We start from the raw sequence: 24,003 nt of genomic DNA, 5'->3' as shown, positions 1-24,003 counted from the left end.
GGTAGAGATTAGGAATGGTAACGTAAAAGTTTCTACCTACTGCATAAAATTCTTTCAAATTAATGCAAGCATGAAATTGTCAATGATTTTTCACATAAAGTAGATATTAAACTGTGCATGCCCGCTGGTGTTGGTATAAATTTTTGTCAACACTTTTGGCACACGGGGTCTGAGCCTGGGGGTCAAGAAATGTTTTTTTACCAAATTTTGTTGTTTCAGTTGCCTTTTTTACACTCATGTGTTGTAACTCAAACATAGAATCTTTTCCCAAAAATGAAATTTGGCAGGCCATTAGTCCGTAATGTGGTCTAATGCCTGTGGGTATTTTTTTAAACATGTAAATGGCCAAGATATTTAGGTTTTCGCGGTTAAAAAACTGTGCACGCACTCTTAACAGCTTCTTTTTCAGCTGTATTTAGTATGCATATTTATTGCGCGTGTGTATTATGTAGTACGCCGATCAGACTGCAGATTAGTTGGGAAAATACACAAACGCCTCTTCACGGGGGGATGTCTTACAGAGCGTGAGTTGATATGTCTCCTCTTTTTACTAGGGAGTAAGAGGTAGCCCTGGGGCAAACCCCGGTCCCCAGAACTCATGGCTGGAGCGAGGAGACCTCAGGCCATTCCCACTCCTCCGTGAGGCTAGAAGATGGAACATGGGAGCCATCCCCAAGCCTGCTGACCGGCTCCAGAGCAGGGTAATATCCAAAGCAAGAGGGTGAACATCTGCATCTCATGGTTCTAAATCCTGTCTCCAGTCTCATCGCCCTAACCTGTACCAATGCCCCATGGACACGCATCCTGGGCTCTTCCCAGCACCGAAGGGTCCGCACACGGGATCCAAAGCAAATACTCTGAGCATAAAGAAAACACATTATAGCCTAACCCACTGTCCAGATCATTGAAAACGAAGTTATTACCTCATTTGAAAGTAATTTTTAACAATTAGCTTAGGAAAGTATTTCATAATTTTTTGCTAGCCTTACACAAACTAAAAATTTTTCATGTAATCAATTAAATCAGGCAGCACGGCATCAGGCACTCATTAGGCTGGCTGCTTGAAATTCATGTACAATTTCTTCCTTATGCTGATCTGCAGGAGCTTTTAAACTTGCACTGGGATGCTGGCAACATCCCCCAAACATCTCAGACACATTGTCTCTCTGAACCTGAACGTTTTTAATGGTGGTTAAACATGTTGTCTGCTTTAGTTTCCTGTCTATCTTCATCATGCGCTAACACCTGTTTCCAATAAATTATATGCAGCGCTGTATCAGCAACACCTTGGCAACAGCTGCCACCCTTAAAAGCAGAGTGCCCTTGAGGACAATACACCTGTGAACACACAGAGTGTTTATTTAGCTGAAAGCCAAAACTCTAAGTTACATAAAGCAATTATCTAAAGCCTAATGTATGCCCATTATTAACACAAAATAACCCTGTTCTTAAAAACCAATAAAAATCCATTTAAAGGATTTTTCCAAATCCCGCTGAAATTTGTACCCAACTAGAGACCTAGTCTTTGCCTAGGACTTAAAATTCTAATGGTGGGCAAAATAGAGGTTTGTATGAGTTATAATATTCTTAGCTCATGCCTGGAATTTGGGGCATGAGCTTGCATGGGTGGTACAGCCAAAGCTTGCAACTGTTGAGTAAGGACATGCTTATTTAAAATAATCTTTGTTACAAGTAACTTAAAAAAAAAATTTTGACTATGGTCTAGAGGTTGGAAAAAGGAGGGGATTGTTTCAGTCTAGATTTAAATGTAGGAATAGTTCATCTCGGGATACCTTTCTTTATTTGTACAACCCACCTTAGCATTACCCTTAGGTAATGGGGTTAGCAATATACTAATAATGAAAATGGAACCAGCATCAGGTAAAGCGCTTCAAACTTCCATCCTGCCACATGAAATATATTAATAATGAAAATTCCAGCCAATTGCAGTGTCTACTGCACAGAGTTCAGTTTCTAGAGCTTTTGACCTGAGGCCCTTTCAAGAAATGGCATCACATATTACATATTCTTGACCCATAAGTAAAAATAGAGAATAGCTCTTGACTCTCCCACCTTGAAGTCTCATGAAATCTGAGTGATTTTTTGCTTAGAGTTTGTAATATGTTAATCCCTGTCTGATACTTCCTGTTGACATATAACTGATGGACCTATGGTCACTTAGGTGCACCTGTGTTTTAGCACTTCTGTTTGGCTGAATGCAAATACTGTTGGAAGTAACTGCTGATGAGTATTACAGCTCCCAGCTTGGTCCATGTCAATGTCACTGATGGTTCATGTGCAGTACACATGAGTGAGCGCCTGAAGCCTGAAATTGGACTTTGGAAGAAAGTTTAGAAACAGCAGGACTGTGTCTTATGACAAAGTCCACAATACACCAGGCCAGTCATACTTTCCTTAAACTGGCCACGTGAGTGATGATGAGATCGACTGCAGTAGATGGAGGAGAGACTTAGGAGCATGGCACACTATGGCCGTGACGGCTTTATTCTCCTCTTTGCAAATGGCTGCTGCTTTCATTCATTTAGCAACTGTTTTCTGAGCACTTATTCCAGACTCCAAGCTGGGAATATTAAGATGCATTAGACAGATGGTTGTTCCTTCTTGCTGGATTGCAGAGACCTCCTCTGTGTGTTTGGAACATCTGTGATGAGAGACCAAGGTTCTAACTGTGATTCTGTCACCACTGGTAGAATTGGTCTAGAGCAAGCCACTCTCCCTCTTTCAGCTAGTTTCCTCCCTTATAAAACATGAAAAACAGTTCCTGTGGCATCTACATCAGAGAAGTGACATAAAACTCAAACAGGTAATGCAAATGGATCCTGCAAATTCAAGCTCCGAGTCCTTTTGCGGGCCCTTTGGTTCTTGAGCTTTACCAGCCCTGAAGTTCTTTCCTTAGGTGACTTATTGTTGTGAGTTTGAAGACCCAACATGAAACTCACAAAATGCAGCCACAGCAGCGGTTTCATTATCAAAACTCCAGCAAGCATTCCAGCCAGGCTAATTCCCCACTGGCTGCACTTAATGTGTAAGGAGAGCTTTCAGCCAGACTTCACTGGGGAAAACAACAAAACAAAAAACATATATATATATATTTATATATATATATATATTTCTTTCTCCATATATATATATATGGAGAAAATTAGGAAAAAATATGTTTTCCTTTTCTAATCAGTATAGCATTATGCTAATTCAAGGCTCTCTCTATAAAGATACAGGACTTCCTCCTTTGATTTATTTTCATGATTAGGGGCCCTCACAAACAATTGCATGTAAATGTGAGAGGCACCCAGTTTTCATTCCAGGCCAGAAGAAACCCAGGAATGGATTTTTAAAGGAGAGCTCATTCCTATCCCCCTGGAGAATTTATCTTTGTTGAAGGTCAGCAAATGTAGAGCATGTTTTGCTAACTTACCACGTGCATGGGAAATAAGTCATGAGTACAAGTTTGCACAGAAGATAAGATTTGCTATGTTTTAGATAAACTGGTTTTTGAATATTGAAAGGGTAATTCAAAAAATATTTTAAAATCCTATTGGTTTCTCTGCCTGCTTGTCAGATTTCCCATTGGTGATGAAACCCTGCCAAGTATAGATTTAGTACTGGTTGTGAAACCAGACCTGGGCTTGTGGTTACTTGATAATAACTGTGATAATAAATTCATCCATTAATTTCTTTCCTGTTTCTCTACATGGGTAACATTAAACCAAGATGTTATGCTGTTGGATGGAGAAAATTATTTTCATTCACACACACACACACACACACACACACACACACACTTTGGAATTCTATTAGGCTGCTAATTCCCAAAGACTACAGATGTCCTTTCTATGCCATGTTGGAAGAATAATGTAAAAAGTTGGAAATGAGATGCCCTGTGACTTGGGACTGTCAAAGGCTATTAGACACAGTGACCGGCTCCATGGAGATGGACAAGTGCATTAAAACTTGATTCATAAAGAAAATTATAAATATAGTAGCCTGTATATGATTAACGAGGCAAAACTTGCCCTTGCTTCAAACTCTCCCATAGATAAATGGAGCTGGGACTAGCAAGTGAACTATTGCACGGTTTTGTTTTGATTTGTTTTGTTTTGTTTTGTTTTGGTGGGAGGTGGGGGTAGATTATGCTAGACCCATATGCAAGGAAAATTATGGGATCATAATAACATACTCTCTCTTACTTTTGGCCTCAGAGAATTTGTGCATCTTCTTGGGGCATCTCGATGGATTGTGTTTTCCTCACAAACTGTTGGACTCATAAATGCCATTTTATCAGATTTAAGATTAGGCTTCAGATTTAATCCTGTCTCACACTTGGCAATGGGAAGAGTATGACTTTTCTGCTTACATGCCTTGAAACAAATCAATGAATCAAAGATGATTTGTTTCTCCTCCTTTTCTCCCCCTCTTTACCTTGAAAGCCGGGTAAAGGATGAGGAGGAGGCAGAGTTATTTTTCAGGTGTCATCTTTTTGTGTAAGGGTCAGTTATGGAAACCCCTCAGAGCTGAGGTTCTGAATGCCTCTACACAAAGCAGAGAGGACAAACAACAATGATGTCAGGGTGTAAAACTATGCTTGTGGGATTTGATTTAAGCGCGTTTGAATTGCCAGTTCATTGTTTAAAAATGCATACCTGCACAGAGCCAGTTGTGGTCAAGAAGCTGATTAGCAAAAGAATGTTCTCCAGTTCCTGGAAATCTTGTACAAAGAACTGTCATGGTTTTTGTTAAGAATAAGATTACTCATGAGTTACCAAAATCCATCCTGCTTTAGTGAAGAGAAGGTTTGGAGGAGAAATAACTCAAGGATGGGAAAAGGATCTAGGAAGAAACCTAGAAAAATAGGGATTCTGAGAGAAATGTGTCTCTCAAGCAGAACTTAGAAAGAGATGAGAATTCCTAGGATTAAGAGAATCCTTATAATTTCAATATTGAAGAGAAGTGGGATCCCTGATACAGGAGAATCGGGTGGTTGTTACAGGCATAAACTGAAAGCACATTTCCTGGCATCTCCACTTGCTACCTGTGTGTCTGTGGGCAAGTTACTGAACCTACCTCTCTATACTTCATTTTCTGCATCTATGAAGATAAAGTGCCTATCTCAAGGGGCTTAAATGTGGATTCAATGAAATAATGTGTAAGTAGACAAAGTACTTGGCATAGTGTCTGGAATATTATAAATGCTCAATAAATGATAACTTTTATTAGTTTATAAACTAGAATTTCAGTCTTTATCACTGGTGTAGAAATAGGCATAACTGCGGGATTGGAGAAAGAGTCAGGGAGGGGAATGTACCGTGGACAGGGGTCTCTCCACCCCGCATGCAACACTTGACACATAAGAGGTACTCAATAAATTTCTCTCAAGGGATGAGTCAGGTAGATCAGGTCTTCCAGTACATTGAGTTGGAACTGAGCTTCACTTGCCGAGTGTTTTATGACTGCTTTCTGAAATACCCAGTAGCTAGTTAGGTTATCCCATGGATCTTATTGCAAGAAACACAGATGAACAGAGACATTCTGGAACACAGGAAATGATCAAGTCAGTTCTAGGTTGTCAGTATGCACCCATCCGCACCATGTATCCTGACCTATGATCTTGCCTAAAGCTCCTGCAGAAATTGCTCTCATTTGGCCTGTTTATGTCAGACTTCCTCAGCATGAGGATAAGTCACTGAGGAAGGTTGTAACGCAGGACTGGGCAGCTGGCTTCTTTGCCAGACTCCATATGGACATTCTGGGGTGGCAAGGTCAAGGGAAAGATATAGAGACATAAGCAGTAGACAGGCAAGATGCTACCATACTCTCTACTTTGTCCCCTGCCACTGGCATGGATAGAGAGCTAGAGGCAAAGCAAGGCATGCGTGTCATTCAATAGCATAAGGAGGGAAGGAAGGAAGAAGGGGTCAGGAAGTAGAAGGAAGGGAAACCCACTTTACCAAGTCAGGCTCAGATCCCGTGTGCTCAAGAAATAATTGTTACCTGAGTTGTGATATAATCAAATAAGCAATAATCACTTAGTTTATTGTCACTTTATGCCATGAAGCTTCATAAAGGTGGACTGGATAATGAGACAGAAAAAGGGATTATGGAATAGAAGCTGTTCTCCCTGACTATGAGCCCCGTTCTGGATCTAAAATATATGAAGGTCCATCGGGGTAGAAGAGGAACAATCCCAAACCCCTCCAAGGGGTAGGAGGGTGCTAAGACATACAAAGTGAGATGTCTACTCTAAAGGGACTTGTCCAGGCTCTTTGGATGGGATTTGGAGGAGGCCCTGGATGACCTTCAAGGAATATCTGGATTTTGACATGTAGACTTGGGTCTGGTAAGAATCATTGTAAATTCTAGTGATAGTTATGGTGTGGACTTAAGTTGCATCTCTAAACACACACGCTAATTCCATTGTCTCTAAATGCATAGAATTGATAGCTAGGGGGAGGGAGTTAATGTTTTTTAGTACCTTTTGTATGCTTGGCATGGTGCTAGATACATCTCATTTAATCCTTCATTAGCACTGGGAAGTAGATATCATTCCCTTTTTACACATGAAGAAACTGAGGCTCTGAGAGGGCCTTGCTGAGAGTCGTGCAGCTAGGGAGTGGTAGAGCTAGGATTATGAACTGGTTCTACCTGATCTTTCCTCCATAAAAGATTCAGAAACTGGCTGGGGGAGGGTGTCAAAAATGAAGTTGTGAGCATTATAAAAAGCAAAATATGATAGTCATGTGGACGTATTAAGCACTGAAAAAATTATCCAGTTATGTTAAGGATTTTTTTCCATATCGGAAGTGTGCATTTCCTGCATGAACTTTGAAAATATGTATATGCTATAATGTAGAAATTCTACTTTGCATCTCAGTATTTACTGTATAGAAAAATTTACAAATAAGCACGAGGAAGTATGCCCATGGTTGTTCACTGTAGCATTTCTGTAAGAATGAAAACAAAATTAAACCAAACCAACCAACCAAACAAAACCCTAAAGGCCTGTTGATGAGAGAAGTAAGAGAAGAAATTTTTCAAAACAATATGAAAAATTTCTTAGATCCGTATGATGAGTTTTCAGATTGAAAGGGACATCTAGTGTTCAACAAAACGAATACAAAACGATCCACAACAAGGAAGATTATCATGAAGTGTCAAACATCACACTAAAGAAAACATCGTAGAAGCTCTGGACAAAATAATGATTCTTGTTTAAAGAATCGGGGGTCAGAATGGCATTAGTCTTCTAAAAGCAGCACTGGAGGATTAGGTCTCAATTTAGCTGATGTGCATGGCCATGTTGAGAGAAGGTAAAAGTTCTTTTACAGAGTTTGAGGATGAATTATTGCTAGGTAGGTATAAAAGACAGGGAAAAGTGAGGCAATTATTAATTCCAAGAAAAGCAGAGAGTTCTATAGGAAAAAATCACATGATCATAGTACCATACATGCTATCAGTGAAGAGCATTTATAACCACCATCATCAGCATCATATTTAATCATGTGTAAATATATTACTTATTGAGGATTTGGAGAGAAGAGAAATATGTGCATATAATGGGGTGAATGGGGAAGAAGAACTAAATCTGCATCTTTCTAAGATGTCAATGGATAATATCTAAGACTGAAAAAAAAGTAAAGAAATGGCATCATATTTATCTTATTTAGAACAGCGGAAGAAATTATTTTTCTGGGAAGTGAGATTCAAGGATGAGATGGGGAGCTGCAGAAGACTGCTGCTGCTTTTATCTTAAAGCCTTGGGGTGCTATTTTACTTTTTAAAATATATGCTTCTGTTAGTTTGAATGTTAAACTAAAATCAATGCTCTTGCATACTTATTGGAAACACTTGGAATGTAAAAATGTGTAAAACTGTAGACAAGATTACTCATAACTTATCACCCAGATACACCCACTGTTAGCACTCAGAAGTATGATCTTCTAGTCTTATTTTCTTTCTGCTGAAACACTTTGATGGGATCATAAAGCATTTGCGTTTTATAGGCTTCTGTTACCATACAGCTCATTTCTCCTCTCTCTCTGTCTCTCTCTCTCTTTTTCTCTCACTCTTTGCTTCACTAGCTTTGAGGAGTTCAGAGACCATGCCGGGGAACCGCATGTGGCAAGGAACTGTGGGCAGCCTCTTGGAGCTGATGACATCCTTGACTGACAGCCAGCAAGACGCCCTCAGTCCTACTGGAGGAAGGAATTGAATTCTGCCAACAACTTAAGTGAGCTTAGAAGTGAGTCCTTACCCAGGCAAGTCCCAGGTGAGACATAGCCCCAGCCAAAACGCTGAAATCTTTTGAGACTAATCAGAAGATCCAGCTAAAGCCATGCCAGAAGTCCTGGCTACAGAAACTGTGAGATAATAAATGTTTATTGTTTTGAGCCATTAAGCTTGTGGTAGTATAGTTAGATAACCATAGAAAACTAACACTTGTTCCATTGGAAGAATTCAAATTTGAGGCACATCTTTGGGAGCAGACTTATGTAAAAGAACGTATAGAATTGGAATACCCAGCATTGCATTGCTCGTGCTGGGGATGAAGTTCAAGGTACGCCATGCACCGGCCCCAGTAGAACAGCCCTGACCTTTCTGAACCAGGATCCTTTTGTTTTCACTCTATGGAAGTGCTGACATGTCAGCTGTTTTTGCATGTGTGAAAGGATCTTACACAGAGGGCTCATGTCTTAGAACATGCACGTGGTGTTTGTACAGCAAAAATAATGTTGGTTTGCAGGACCTACGTACATAGGATTTTACTAGAGCAGAGAGGCCTTGCATAAACCTCCCAACCCCGCAAGCTTGTGTTTTCTTTTCAAAGAAGTACCAACCAAGCTTAATTTAAATCAATAGAGAAGGTAACGGTGAAAAAAGGGGAAAAAATTACATAAGCACAAGATAACAGAAAAGAAAGTGGCAGGCAACATATATGAACCTGGAGGAGTGAAAATGCAACGAAAATGTAAGCGTAGCTAATTGTTTCTCAGAAATGTGGCTGATTTACCTCCCTGTTAGAAAGAGGCCCGAGCTGAGTGCCTTTTAATTGAAAGGAAAGAATGTACCTTGTACACGTCACAGTCACTTGCTTACTGAAGGTTCCTGTTCTCTCTCTAGCACCTGTGGCAAGAATTGGGATATGCTGAATTGGAAGAAGGGGGAAAAAAAGAAAAAAGATTAGCAAAATAGTTTAAAGGAAAAGCTATAAGAGAAGATGGAAACAACTTACAGTGATCCAAAAGGGAGACATTAAGGCAAGAGGAAATGTTAATGGAGGCTAAAAACACTTCTGTCTGGGAAGAAAAGGAAAAATTCCCCTAAAGGGCGATTCAAAAGCAATAATAAGCATAGTAAGAGTCGAATGCACACCTATTAGATTAAACAGCAAGAATATTGAAAATGATTAGTTAGCATGTGGAGTCTTCGTTGTGCCAGACTTTTATTCATTCAGTAAATATTAGCATGCAGTAATTCTTGGATAGTTTGCCGCAAATCTATGAGGTAAATAATGTTGTTACTCTCCATCTTACAGACAAGGAGCCTGGAAAAGTTTGTGGAACTTGCCCAGATCGCATGGCTAGAAATGAAAAGAGTTGGGTTTTGAATTCAGGACTCTCTGATCCTAAATTTCATGCATTTAATAGAATATAAGAAATCTCAAGTGCTGGGGTGGTAACAGAAAGGAAGCGCAGGGCAGAGCCTCTGTTAAGAAATGCCCATGTGCAGATGGGAGGAAGGACAGTGAGCTACTCCTGGGGGCTGAGGAGCACAGCAATTGAAGAAAATGTCCCAGAGCAATGAGGCACCAAGACAGCGTGTGAGAAATGCTCCCGGAATGAAACTGTGAGAACTGCGGAAGGTGGAGCGCCTGTTCTTTGATTTTAAAACCACTACGCCAGTATTGGAGTGGATTAAAGAGATTACTTGCAACAGAATCACCTGGGAATCCTGCTAAAGTCCAGATCCCTGCGCCCAACGTCAGACGGTTTTTAACAAGCCACCATGGCCTGGGTGTACACCAAAGCTAGGGAAAGATTCTGCACTGAGATATGAGCAGAGAATGGTAGTGATGGCCACAGTGAGGGACTATGTTTGAGTAACACTGATGAGAAGGTGCGCTCCCTGGGGAGCCCAAATCACATATTTATCTGGCCCAAATCCATGGCATGGGTAAAAAAATTTTTTATACGATCCATGAATAGGGTGATCCCCTCACTCCACCCTAAACAGCCAAGCGAATGAATGAATGAATAGGACATGATATAATGAAGCTGCAGTGAGTGGAGGGGAACACAGCACTGACTCTGGTGAGCATCCACAGCTGCAGCACAGAACTAGAGGGCGTTGCATGTCCCGTCAGCCGTAGCCACGCCAAGGGGGAGGCCAGGTGGACTGCCAATGTCAGAAACACCTGAAAGATGCCTGAAATTTGGGAATTTCTAGAACAAAAAGGATTCTATGCTTTTTTTATCTCCCCATGTTGGGTGTGTTTTTTATTCACATTATTCTACAAACAGCATGACTTTTGGTGTAGGGTATCAAAGCAGTGGCAAGGTGCTCATGAGACTGTGGCCTGCCCTCTTGCCTCTTCTAGCTAGACGAAAGCTGTAGAGCCTTGGATGTCACCATCTCCACTTACATTTTCTTCCAGCTTTATTGAGCTACCATTGACATACAGCATTGTATACAATGTTTAAGGTTACAAGATGTTGATTTGATGTAATTAATCCATTGCAAAATGATTACCACTGTAGTGTTAGCTGACACTTCCATCACGTCATATAATTACCATTTATTTTTTGTGTAAAGGCATTTCAGGTCTACTCAAGTTAACAACTTTCAGGTATATAATATGTTATCGTTAAATAACTGTAATCACCATGTTGTATGTTAGATTCCCAGAACTTCATCTTCTAAATAGAAGCTTGTATCCTTGCCTTCTTTGATTTTATACTTCCTGGTAAAAGAGTGAAGTGCAGACTGTAGATGAACCAGAGAGATGACTTGTTAAGAAATCTAATAGACCCTTTCCCCTCTGCCATTTCTGTAGAAAGGTTTTATTCCAGCATCTGTATTTTATCCCAGCTTCCTACAAATCTCTCTTAATACAGACCATTGCCTGAATCCCTGGAGCCCTTGTACTTCTAAGGCATCCCTGCAGTGTGTTTACTGTTATTACTCTCTCCAACAGACATGAAACTGAGATGATATTTCTAGAAATAAAATAGCTCCTTGTTTCGCTACCTGTCTCAGAATCGCACTGGATCCTGAAACAAAGCCCGGAACACCACTCACAGCAACTCCCTAGCTGCAAGGAGATTTGTTTTCAAAGCGCCTGACAAGCCACATCCGATTCATCCTCAAAACCGACTTATCATGGGAATAAACACCAAGTGTCAGAACTTCCCAAGAAATCTAGTGATGAAAAGCCCTTTAACGATGAACAAATTAAATTCAGTTCTAATGCCAGGAACAGAAAGAAAGCGAAATGAAGAGGTGCAGAAGAGCGAGCCCAGGTATGATTTTAGATAAGGCTGGAGATGAGTTACACTGTTAATGAGAAACAGATACTCAAAGGCTTTTGCAGACAGCAGATGCCTGGGAGAAGGAGGCTGATCTGGGAATGTGTTGCAGCCAGGAGAGGTACTTCGGTGCTGGCAATTAGTTAATTTTTTGTGAAAATATCCCATCTGTGGACATCCACTGGAGAATCATCTTTGCACCTGCTTTTGCCGCTCATGTCATTGCATCTTTCTGCAGACCTTCTATCCCAAGGCAGATACATGTACATCGTGATTTCTTTGTCTTGTTTTCCACCTCTGCATTCCTCTCTAGTGCTGTCAGATCAAATAAACATGCTCTAAGTGACCACTCAATACTTCAGGCTTGAGGCTTCTCGAAGCCAAAATGTTAGATGAGCTCTAGCAGTCTAATGGTGTGATGGTTTCCATTAAGTACTGAATCTTGCCCTGTAGGGATGGAGCTAAAAAATGCATAAATTATTTAATGTAAGGGCTTTGCTGATGACTGATAAAATCAAATTAGCTGCTTTGGGCTAAGGATGAATTTGAAACAGAATTTCCTCCTTTGAAGAGACAGTGACAAATCTGTTTGATAGGTCTGCATGTCAAATTTCTTTGGTAGAAGATTTAGAAGAATCCTTTTCTAGGCAAAGTGAATGAGACTGCCTTAGATTATAAACTAGTTTTTTTTTTCCCTAAAATGTTTATTTTTGTCACATTATTAAACCCATAGGCACCCATACAAATTTTATTTTAAAAAGCAGAAGAAAAAAAACCTCATTCCTAATTCTAACAGTCCAATAAAGCTTGACATTTGGAGCATTTCCTTCCAGCCTTTTGTCTATGTAGGTGTATAGTGTACATAGTTTTACAAAATCGAAGTCATTTTATATACATGGATATTTACTTTTTTACTTATTTATTGAAACTGGATTTTAACAGGTATATAATATGCCATATCCTGACTCCATTTTTGATTATTGCTTTAAGGTAATTATTCCACCAAAGGGTACAAATAGTTTTAAGGCTCTTGATATTTGTTGCTGTATTATCTTCCAGAAACTCTGACCCAACTTATAATCCCACCGAGTAATGTATGGCTTTTTCAGTTTTGGAGGGTTGAGTATTAAAAACTTAGATTTCACTTCCTGTGTTTAGATACGTTCCAAAATATTTGCTACTTTACTAGATGAAAATACTATCTCATCGCTTTTTGAATTGACTAATGAAATGTATTACTTTTTAGGCTTTAAAGTTACTTTTCTAAAAAAATTAATGTGTGAAGAGTTTTGCTTTATCCTACTCCTTCCTGGCTACATGATTTCCTAAATCCCTTAAGTGTGTAATTGTGACTGGTGTAACCAAGAGTGTTTGTTTTTAAGTAAACATACATCACTTTTTGTAACAGGAATAGTTCCTTGGTCACATGTGATCTAGTCCTAGTGTGATTTCTTGTTCAAACAAACGTGATACAGGAGCCAAAATTAATAACAATTTTTAAAACACTTTATTTGTCGCAAGAATATTTTTACGATCTAATTTGTAATGCATGCTGTTACTTTTATTTTTTTATTTTATTCTATTTTATTTTTTTATTTTTTAAGCTCTTCATTGGAATATAATTGCTTTAACACTGTTGTGCCAGTTTTTGCTGTACAACAAAGTGAATCAGCTGTATTTATACATATATATCCCCTCCCTCCTGTGACTCCCACCCTCCCTACCCCAGCCCTCTAATCACCCATCATGGAGTTGGTCTCCCTGTGCTATGCGGCAGCTCCCCACTAGCTACCTGTTTTACATTTGGTAGTATAAAATATATATGTCCATGCTACTCTCTAACTTGTCCCAGCTTGCCCTTTGACCCCTGCCCCCCATGTCCTCAAGTCCATTTTCTACATCTGCATCTTTATTCTTGCCCTGTCACTGGGTTCATCAGTACCATTTTTTAGATTCCATATATATGAGTTACATACTGTTACTTTTAAAATTATCCTGCTTATTCCTTTCTTTTTTACCCCATGGTTGCTTGAAAGCTTGTGCTCTCTCGCTCTCTCTCTCCATCCATAGTCTTCATCAAAAACTGCATCCAACATCCCCTTACTCTTTGACTTTTATATCACGTCCCCTTTCCTCCTGACACTCTGGTCTTAATTTGCTCTACCCAGACTACAAATTTGGTGTTGCAAAAGTCTGGAATCATGCTGCCAAAGAACTCTGCTTAATGGAATGATAAGGCACACACGTACGTTGACTTTTCTTTTTCTTTTTCTTTTTATAAATTTATTTATTTATTTATCAGCTGCGTTGGGTCTATGTTGCTGCACGAGGGCTTTCTCAGTTGTGGCGAGGGGGGGCTTCTCTTGTTGTGGAGCACAGGCTCCAGGTGTGCGGGCTTCAGTACTTCCAGCACATGGGCTCAGTAGTTGTGGCACATGGGCTTAGCTGCTCTACAGCATGTGGGATCTTCCCAGACCAGGGATTGAACCTGTGTCCCCTGTGGCAGGTGGATTCTTAACCACTGCGTCACCAGGGAAGTCCCAGATTTATCTTTTCTTTATGTTGGCTTTCTGAACCCTACTAGCTGTCAATATGGCTTTGCAGAAAATCATCAGTGTTTGCACAACAGAGCCCCATCTCAAACTGAGTTAGCACTTGTTGGTGTCCAATAAAATTAAAAAAATTTAAAGTCTTTATTAGGTGGCTACTACATTCAAGGTATTGTGCTATATGCTCCAGAAATGGGGAAATTTGCAAAGATGAAGACTGTTTCCTGTTCTCTAGGTGTCTTCAGTTGGGAAGATGAGAGCCATAAACATGGGGAGAAAACTCTAGCTATCAAAATAAAATGCAATAATTATGAATTTCAAGAGAAATGCTTTAGAAAGGTCATAGCCACTAGATTAGTGCCACAAGACTGTAAAATATATTCCTGCAGCCCCTTTCTTCATTCATCCCAGATTGAAAGATATGGCAGCAGGCTCTCCAGCTTGAAACTTTTCAATGTCATCTGGTCCAGAGAAGGTGGTCTCAAATTTTGAATTCTTCAAATGTGGTTTTGATGTAGTCAATAAAGGTGCTACCAAAAAAAAAGCTAAAAATGGAACACATGCCCATTGTATCCTTTGTTTGTTGAATATCTGCTACCTGGCAGGTACAGTGCCGTTTACTGGGAATATCTTTGTGCATACAACAGAGATGGCTATCACTTTTCTGCAGTTTCCAGGGGATAAATTTGTGAACTGGCCTCCATTTTGGCACTAATTAAGCTTGTTTTCCATTTCCCTAAACTTTCATACTCATGTTTTCTTTTTTTTCCCTATTATATGTTTCTTTGTAAGATGCCATAGATTCCTAACACAAAGCTGGTTATAAACAACAGAAGAATGCTTCTAGTTAGTTGTGTGCCAGCCTTTTTTGCCTTGTACTTGATTAGCTCCTTGAGGACAGGGTTTCTGTCTCCCTAATTAGAACATGGTATTTGTTTTTGTATTTGCCTTAATACTCAGTGTTGTATGCAATATACTTCCCAATAAATGTTTGTAGATATAATTTATTCCACTAAAATAGTTTCTATGAGCACTGCCCCTGATTAAAACAACAGTTCTGCGTCAGTTCTGCAATCATTCAGGCAAGAGGCGTTGAAATATCCAAAACAAAGTGTTTGCACAGGAAATCTTGGGTTTAAAAAAATCTGCTGGATTGTGAATAGATAAGAGTCACCCAAACCAGCCAGCTTGATTTTCAAGGAACAAACAGATGGTCAGTAGTTTATTACAATCACTGAGAACCAAGAAGAAAACGATCTCTCAAGGAAGAAATTTTACAGACTCCAGCTGAAGTTCAGGATCAAGAGGAAAAGTAGGGCTGTTGAAGGGGTGAACTGGATGATATATCTTGCCCAGTTTCCATCTGACACCCAAAGGGAAGGAAATTAGAAATGAAATGGTTTGGCTTTTCTTTGGAAATGATCCTTCCCTGGTTGGACTTCGCAGGGAGTGTTAATGAAGTGATTCCAAGTGGAAAACACAGGCGGCTGACCCAAGACCTGATCAACACAGCATTCATTCCGTTTGATGCCGTGAACATTTCCCCTGTCTGTTCTGTGTAAGACACTGCCCCCAGGCAAGATGAGAATGTGAGGGAGATAGAAGAATGTGGGGGAGGCAAAAACGAACAAATGCGCAAAAGAGATGAATTCTGGCCCCAGGAATTGGGGAGGAGCTCGTGAAGAAGGCTTTGGAGGAGGGGTGAGCGAGAGAGCCAGGCAGAAATGGAAGGATGGGCATTATTCCAGAAGGAGGAAACCTTGAGTACAAAGGCATGGTGATGGAAAATGTGCTCTGTGTTTGGTAAGGGGGGTTGTATGGCTGGACCATTGGGGTGATGTCAAATTACCAAAGTATCAAAATATTTGGAGAGATATGGGTGACTGAATTACATGCTCTGGTTCCACATAGATGTTTGGAGTCCTGTACAGCCTGATCCAGGCCAAGGAACGTTATCTCATGCATTACATGTGGGTACTGCGGGGACCACATGGAAGTTCATCCTTCTCCACTTCCTCTACCCGCAGCTAAGCCAGGACTCTGTCTACAAACCTCCTGGGAAGGGGAGAACTAATACTGTGATGTCAGCGATACGGATGAGTGTTTCTTAAGATACATTCAGTGAAATCCTAAGGTTCCTTTGGAAATATCTCAGGGTTGCCCTGGAATGTAGAGGGACAAATATCAAAATGAGGGTGACGTACGAGCAGACACTCACCCTATTTCAAAGAGAGCAGATCTGCGTTGCTCTATTTTATATATTAGCCCTCCGCATGACTTTATTTAAAAAAAAAAAAAGAATTCTATGCCAACAAAAACAAACAACAACAATAAAATACTTTTATATCTAAATAATCAGAAAACCACAGCAAACCTATGGAAGTGGGAGGAGGCATGATAGGTGAGTGCAAGGAGGACAGGCACAGAAAGGCAGGCAGTGATATTAACTGTCGGAATAATTGCTCTTTTAAAATATTAGGAATTGATTTGAATTTGCTTGGAGGGGGGAAATTTCAAATTTATAGCTAAGAATAACTTGGAATTGTGTGACTTTTACCTTTCTGAAAGAAATGAAAGAATCCACTGCATGGAGAGAGAAGATATATTTCTCTTGGTGTGGGCAAGCTATTAATAGGCAAACTTCAGAAATAATATCTACATATATTGAGAGCCACTATGCTAAGCATTTTTATATCCACTCTTATCTAGTCTTTATGTCAAACCTATAAAGTCATTATTCTTTTAATCTATATTTGTTCATAATAAGGAAACAAGGCTCAAAAGTTTAGTAACATCCCCCAAATCGCACAGTTAATAATAACTAATAATAGGGGTAATTAATAACAATAGGAATAGCTGATGGAGACCATGTAAGAAGTTTCCAACACATCCAAGTCCAATTTCAAGGGCAAACACTGACTATAGGTCCCAACATCACTTGGTTATGTTGGAAAATTCCACAGGAAGAAATTCATCTGTCTGCCACAGCTACTGCAATCTTTGGATCTTTTGTTTTATGACTCTTTCTTATCTCTTGTCTCCTTTGCACTCACAGATTATAATACAATTTTTTAAGCAATGAGATGGATGAGATATACCAAGCTTTTACATGCAAAATATGTGATTTATGGATTGTAATTCTATCCTAATTATTATCGAAATTTTCTCTCTCTTTATGACAATCACCTTCAAAGCTTCAAATAAATATATTAAAATTTTTTATCCTAATTCTATTACAAATCAAATATTCCATTCTAGGTATCTCAGGGCCAGTGTCTCTTTCATTCTTTCTTGTGCCTAATCTCTCAGCTTCAGTAACTCGTTAAATGGAAATAATCAGGCCCGTCTTAAAAAGAGTGCGTGACAATGAAAGATAATGTCTATAAAATGTCTCCTTTAGGGCCTGCTCCATGATAGGCACTTTGTGTTGCAATAATTGTGTTGATGGTAATATTAACGCACATGTCTTTCCTTTACTTGGAGAAGCTGTCCTATTTAGTCGATAATTCTTTCACTGGATTGTGTCTGTTACTTTACAGGTACTGTACGTTTGATGAGCTAGGATTTAAGTCCACAGCACTTCCATTACCGAGAATTGGAACGGAGGAGGTATGGGGCTTGCTCGCGTGGACATCTCATAGTTTCAAGCAGTGGTAGCCAACAAGAAGAAAGGAGATGAGAAGGTAAAGCAAAAAGGAGGGAGGAAGGCAAAGAGGAAAGGTACAAACGTACAAGAAGCTAAAGGGAAGAACAGAGCCACTGAGGGCTTTTCACTCTTCACTGTCAAGGGCAAAACGCCTTCTCATTTGAATGGTTCCTGTACTTTATTCCATTGGAGACCTTCCCTCCTCTCACCCCTTCAGTCTACACTCTGGCTCTTTGCAGGCAACTCTTCTCCCACCTCCTCCGTCCGCCACGAGCTGAGCAGAGTGCCCCTCCCGTGCGTTGTGCATCCTGCATCCTGCCCGGCTTTGTTCTTCCCGCTAGGCTGGATCTGTGAATTCCTGCCACAGGGCAGAAGCCCCATCAGTGTCTGCTGAACTGGACTGCTAAAAGGTTCTGCACCTCTCACAGATCCAGGGTGTAAACTGAAGAGTATGTACTTCCTGGGGATGAGCTCACATGCAACTGACACACGCACACTGGCTGAAGTACGTCTTGGGGACGTCTTTGTCATTGCTCAGATCAGCTACAGTGATTGTTAAAAGCTGTCTTTTGCTTGCTGTGTTGTGAACTGGTTTGGTCAGAGCAGAACTGAAACACATCCCAGAGATGGTTGTGGAAAGCACCAAATCTCCTTATGAAAGTCTCCTTCTAGCTCCCAGGACCCTTGTCCAACTGATCTGCCAGGTCAGGAACTCAGCAAGTTGGCAAAAGTGAAACCTCAGTGGCCTGGAGCTGCAGTGCAATAGAATCCCTGGGTAGTAATCCCTTGTCAAAAGGCAGGGAGGGGAGCCAAGCACTGTTGGTGAAGAAGACAGGCTCCGCATACAACGTATGTGCTGCCCTCTCACTGTCTGCCTTGCTTCCACATGTCCCAGAGTAGGGACAGATCAGATCACAGCTCTCATTGCCACCCCGGTCTCAAGTGCTTTGCACTGTGACAGTGTCCCAGGCTTGGCAACATCTAAACAGTTAGCAGCATTAGGGCAGGGGACATAAAGAACTTGGCCTGAGTGTGCTTTGTTTATGGAGGAGGGGTTTATCATCTGGGTCCTGCAAGTACGGCAACAAAGATGTATTTCGAAGGTCCAGGGGTCATCTGACCGTATAGGTGACTGAGTCCAAAGGGTCTTTGAGCGGATAGCTGTCAAAGGAAAGCCTCTAGGAATAAATTCCCTAGAGCTGCCCTTTAAATTAGGAAATCTGTCTACAGCAGGTGTCCTCAAACTCTCAGATAACGCTTTGTCACGGGGGCTGTCCCGTGCATCGTAGGGTGTTTGGCAGCTTCCCTGGCTTTTACCCACTAGATGCCAGTAACATCACCCTCCTCCTTCCAGTGGTGGCTACCAAAAATGTCTCCAGACACTGCCAGATGTTCCGTGGGGAGCAAGATTGCCCCCAGTGAAGAACCACTGGTGGTCACTCATATGTCTAGCTATGAAATGAAACCTCACTCAAATACGGTCTGAACTACCTGGATGATCCCAAATCTAGTTCTGCTTTCAAACAACTTCAGGTTGGTTACACCTTTCCCCAAGCCTGGTGCCAGCTCAGCAACTCATTCTAAACTATCCAAGGTCTCCCTAGGGGCAATGTTGACATACATGAGAACCGCTTCTCCGGGTTCATTCATTAAATCAACAAATATTTACCAAACAGTGTGCCAGATTCTAGAGTTTTGGAAAGATCCACTTCAAGTTTCTCATGAGGTGAAGTCCCTTTCCTGTCTCAAAGGAAAGAAAAAACCATAACAATCTTTTTAAACTGCCAAATTCCGTGCTTCTATACTATTTCTGGACCATGTGATCACTCTTTATCCTTAGGTCCAGTATCCCTCTGCCTATTGAGGGCTTTGCCTCCTCATCTCTTTATTAACAGGAGCTGACCGTGATGCTTTGCAGTTATCAACACTGACAGCCTTTCCCCAGATAGTGCCTCGGAAAACCAGAAACAAGGGCAAACCAGCGACGGGAGGCCTACGGTTTGCCAGATACCACTCTTCTTCATGAGCAACACACCAGCAATGACTTTGATTCAAAGGTAGCATTAGACCTAGACAAATAAACTGTAAATGTAATCATGTGGAATACAAGAAAAATACACGCAGAACGAGATGGCCACCTGGGAAAGCAAAGGACAGCTGTTAAATAGTCAAGGGAGGTCAACAGATAAAATATTTAGAGGACACACCTACTATTTAGTGTGACAGTGACCCTAAATTGATAATCTGGGAAATGACCCTTTGCCCTTAAAAATTACTCTTTTCTTCTTCTGCATCATCTTAGCACCTTGTGGACGTCTGCTATGACCTGTACGCATGCTGCCTTGCCTTACCAAGAGCTTTCTTTGTGTTTTTCTTCCCCACCAGTCAACAGTGGGCCCTTGCTTATCCGTCTCTGCTTGTCCCCAGGGGCAGTTCTGCTCTCTGCACAGCCCTGACACTCGGGACTAAAGCTGGGCTCCATTTGACCAGTAGGTAAGTTACCTTTCAGTCATCCTATTTACTGTGATTTCCCCACTGATGGTGTTTGACGCTCAGCTTCCATCCTAACTGGGGCTAGTTCCTCAGCCATTCTCTCCAAATTGGTAAATCAGTGCCCTGGAGAGGAATACATTAGAATACATAAGCTTGATCATTATTTCTTAGTTCAGGGCCAGTATTAATCCTAATAAGCATTTCCTCATAACACGCTCCTCAAGCAGAGAGTCTGTTGGTGTGACTGTGAACCAGAAGGTCCTCACAAAGTCCTCAAGAGAAGGATGATAAATAAAGTGACGGACAGAAGACAGAATGCTCACACCTGGTCCAGGCCCCAGTCCGGTTAATATCCTGCCTCGTCTTTCACACCATGCTTTGCACTCCCTATAGAGACATGAAACAGCATATGAGGGAAAATACCTTGGGTCAAATAAAACAGCATGGATAAAAAGTCCTCCTGTGTGTAGACCCATTCTTCTCTGAACCTTGGCTATAAATCCAAATAACAGCACCTGCATCTTTCCAATGTGAAAGGAAGTTGTGATGGTCAGGAATAAGAGAGTTTTGACCTCAAGAGGTACTCGCTACTTGGATTATTATTGTCTTACTCATATAGTCAACAGTTATTTCTCAGTAGAGGCTATTTTGCGGGCATAGTGCTAGGTGGGCATTAAGGAGGGCTCACGGGTTAGCAAGACTCGGCCCCTGCCCCCAAAGGGCTTACTGTGAAGCTACTCAGAGGGGGCTTCATCGACTGTGCCTGGCCCAGGGGTTGTTTGTGACCTTCCATAATGGATAAGAAGAGGAACAGAGAGTAGGCATTTAGAAACTTGTACAGCAAATAATGTTACATCTGCTGAATCCGATAGCAAAAATTCAGATTTGCATCTTATGTCTCATTTTTAATTCATTTCAGTACTGATTATGTTTTATAAAGGTAAGGGTCTATGACAGATTAGAAACTAAAAAACAGCTTGTCCTTAACTATTTACAGTTTGAGCAGCACTGGTCAAATATACACATGACTAAGCTATAAAGCGGACAAGCATAAATGTATTAAAAAGCTGAAATAGTTTAATATTATAGCAGGGGAGGAAGATTCTGAAAGAGATGGGTGCAAAGGTACAGGAAGCCTAGGAAGTCACAAACTTCCCCTTTCCAAGCTGAAAAAAGGTTAATCAAAATAGAAAAAATAAGGAAGAAATTATTATTGACACTAATAGGAAAAATAATCTCCTTATGATGAATGATACTATGAACTAAACTTTATGACACTTTAAATATACAGAAATATCATTTCGGTATGACGCTATTGGGACCAAATGTAAAGAGGATTCTGGATATCTAAACAGAGTTTCTTTCTGGAAGAAATGAACAGGATGGTTGAAAACAAGCAAGGGGATTCTCAAAAATACCAATGTCTCAGACTAGAGAAGGATTGGATCTGGGGACACGGGAAGACCCCAGAGTAAGTTCCTCAGTGTGCCTTCTAGAGCCACCTTTCTTCACCCCATAAACAGTATTCTGAGGCCACAGGGGTGGACCTGAGGTAGATAAACTTAGTAATAGTTTTCTATAGTCTAGAGGGTGGCAGAAGGCAAGGAAGTAATTATATCCTAGCAGCAAGTGTTTCAACCAAGGCCTGGCAGCAAAAGAGGTGGATTCAAAGGAGGAACATGCCTGTAGCCACACCAAATCAAGTGCTTGCTAGCTGCAGCGTTTCTCTGAAACTATAACTCTGTAAGGGAGTGTGCTCACACCACAGACGGGAAAAATTGAAATCTGAAGGTTATCCACCCTTTGGGATGGAATCCACTCCCTCTTCAGTGAGGTGTTTTCTGGTGTAGAAATTCCAACAAAACTGGAGATTAATCAAACAGCAACAAAATGACCAACAGCCTTGGCTGCCTTTCCTGGGAAGCTGAGAGATTATCAGTATCTTACTCTGAATCTCATGTTGTAAGAGTTCACACACCTGAGGTAAACATTATTTTTCTGGCAAACAGGAAGACAGACTACCTGCCTTTTAAAAAGTGAACAGAAAAAAAAAAAAAGGAAGAAAAATTGGCATGTTTCCAACATGAAAATTCTGTTCCCAGTCCTCTCTTCCCCCACCACAAGAAGGAAAAAGTGAGAGGGAGGGTGGACAGGTAGGAAGAAGAGGGAGAGGGGAAGACTTCATTTTAGAAGAATTTCAATTGAAAATAAACAAACTTGACAACTGTACTGAATTCTCAAATAAATGTTAAAGTACAAGGATGAAAAAAAAGTGCCTAAAATATGGTTAGAAAACGTGATAAAAGGAATCAGGATTTAGCAGAACTTAGGAAAGAAATTGAGGAGAAAAGCAGTGCTTTTAAGACGTAAAACTGCATTGATCAAAGCAAGGAACAGAACCTTTGCCACAGGAAATAGGATTTGGAAAATATATGAAATGTAGCATATCATGACAAATTAAAAATGTTAAAAGCAAGAATGGTAGGTGTGGGGACTTCCTAGGTGGCGCAGTGGTTAAGAATCCTCCTGCCATTGCAGGGGACATGGGTTCGATCCCTGTTCCAGAAAGATCCCACATGCCACGGAGCAACTAAGCCCGTGCGCCACAACTATTGAACCTGTGCTCTAGAGCCCGTGAGCCACAAGTATTGAGCCCATGTGCCACAACTACTGAAGCCCGCATGCCTAGAGCCTGTGCTCTGCAACAAGAGAAGCCACCACAATGAGGAGCCCGCGAACCACAACAAAGAGTAGCCCCCACTCGCTGCAACTAGAGAAAGCTCCTAAGCCCGTGTGTAGCAACAAAGATCCAATGCAGCCAATAAATAAATAAATAAATAAATTTTAAAAAAAGAATGATAGGTGTGGAGGGAAAGACAATATGTACAGATATGTGTATTAAGTATGTATTACAATAATTTAATATGTTATGTATACTTATAATCTGACAAATGGGTAATTGGTGATCATAAAGAAAAGTAAGATTTTTAGTAGCATAAAACAAATATTTGAATGAGGAAGACCTGAATCTATACACTGAAAGGGCTCACAGAGCCTGGAAAAATCAATAATCAACCAATGCTGAGAAAGAACTGAGCAAAACTATTGTACCACAATGATGAAGAGACCATTCTGCCAGCACCTATGTAGAATAATCAAGTTACTTAAGAAAATAAAAGAGACCAGGCAGATTTCTCATATTATGAGACACCAGAACATAATGATAGCAGCAGGTTAAGGTCATGGGCTTTGGGGACAGACACAGCTCACTTGTCCATTCACCTGCTGTGTGACCTTGCACTTGTACCAGTTACTTTAACTTTCTGGTTCTGTTTCCTCATTTGTATGGAAAGATGACCCTATCATGAAATTAGCCACTGCATGCTTTTCTAACTCCAGAGAGGTCATGAAGAGGAACAAGATGGACCATCTTTCAAAATATAAAAGTCAAAGAAATCACCTCCAAGGCACCACAACCTACAGAGTAAGAATTACTGGAGCTCCAAGAAGAAATTCTGAGAAACGTAATAGGGAGGGTGACTTTATAAATGTTTCTAGTCCCCGTTAGGTCAAATAGAAAACAAATCGATAAGGCAAAAGTGGCTTTAAATTGTATAACCAGTTAAATAAATATCTGTTTTATGTCTCACATCCAAGAATATGTATTAGTGAATTCAAGAAGCAATTACAAAAATGTTCCAGACTACTTCAAAAATGATTCCAAAAAGTAAAAATAGTACAGGCTGTACCCTTTAATCACATGCAACAAAACACA

The 24,003-nt window shown here is 40.6% G+C and overlaps 1 pseudogene; it reads left to right on the top strand.

Moving 5' to 3' along the window:
* The first annotated feature begins 11,457 nt into the window (after positions 1 to 11,457).
* The window catches only part of LOC130834415 (H/ACA ribonucleoprotein complex subunit 2-like), a 46,995-nt pseudogene continuing 34,449 nt past the window's right edge, over positions 11,458 to 24,003 (top strand).

Source organism: Hippopotamus amphibius, chromosome 13 (assembly GCF_030028045.1).
Source record: "Hippopotamus amphibius kiboko isolate mHipAmp2 chromosome 13, mHipAmp2.hap2, whole genome shotgun sequence".
Classification (NCBI taxonomy): Eukaryota; Metazoa; Chordata; class Mammalia; order Artiodactyla; family Hippopotamidae; genus Hippopotamus; species Hippopotamus amphibius.
Note: the sequence above shows the minus strand (reverse complement) of the source record. Positions and strands in the feature narration are given on the sequence as shown.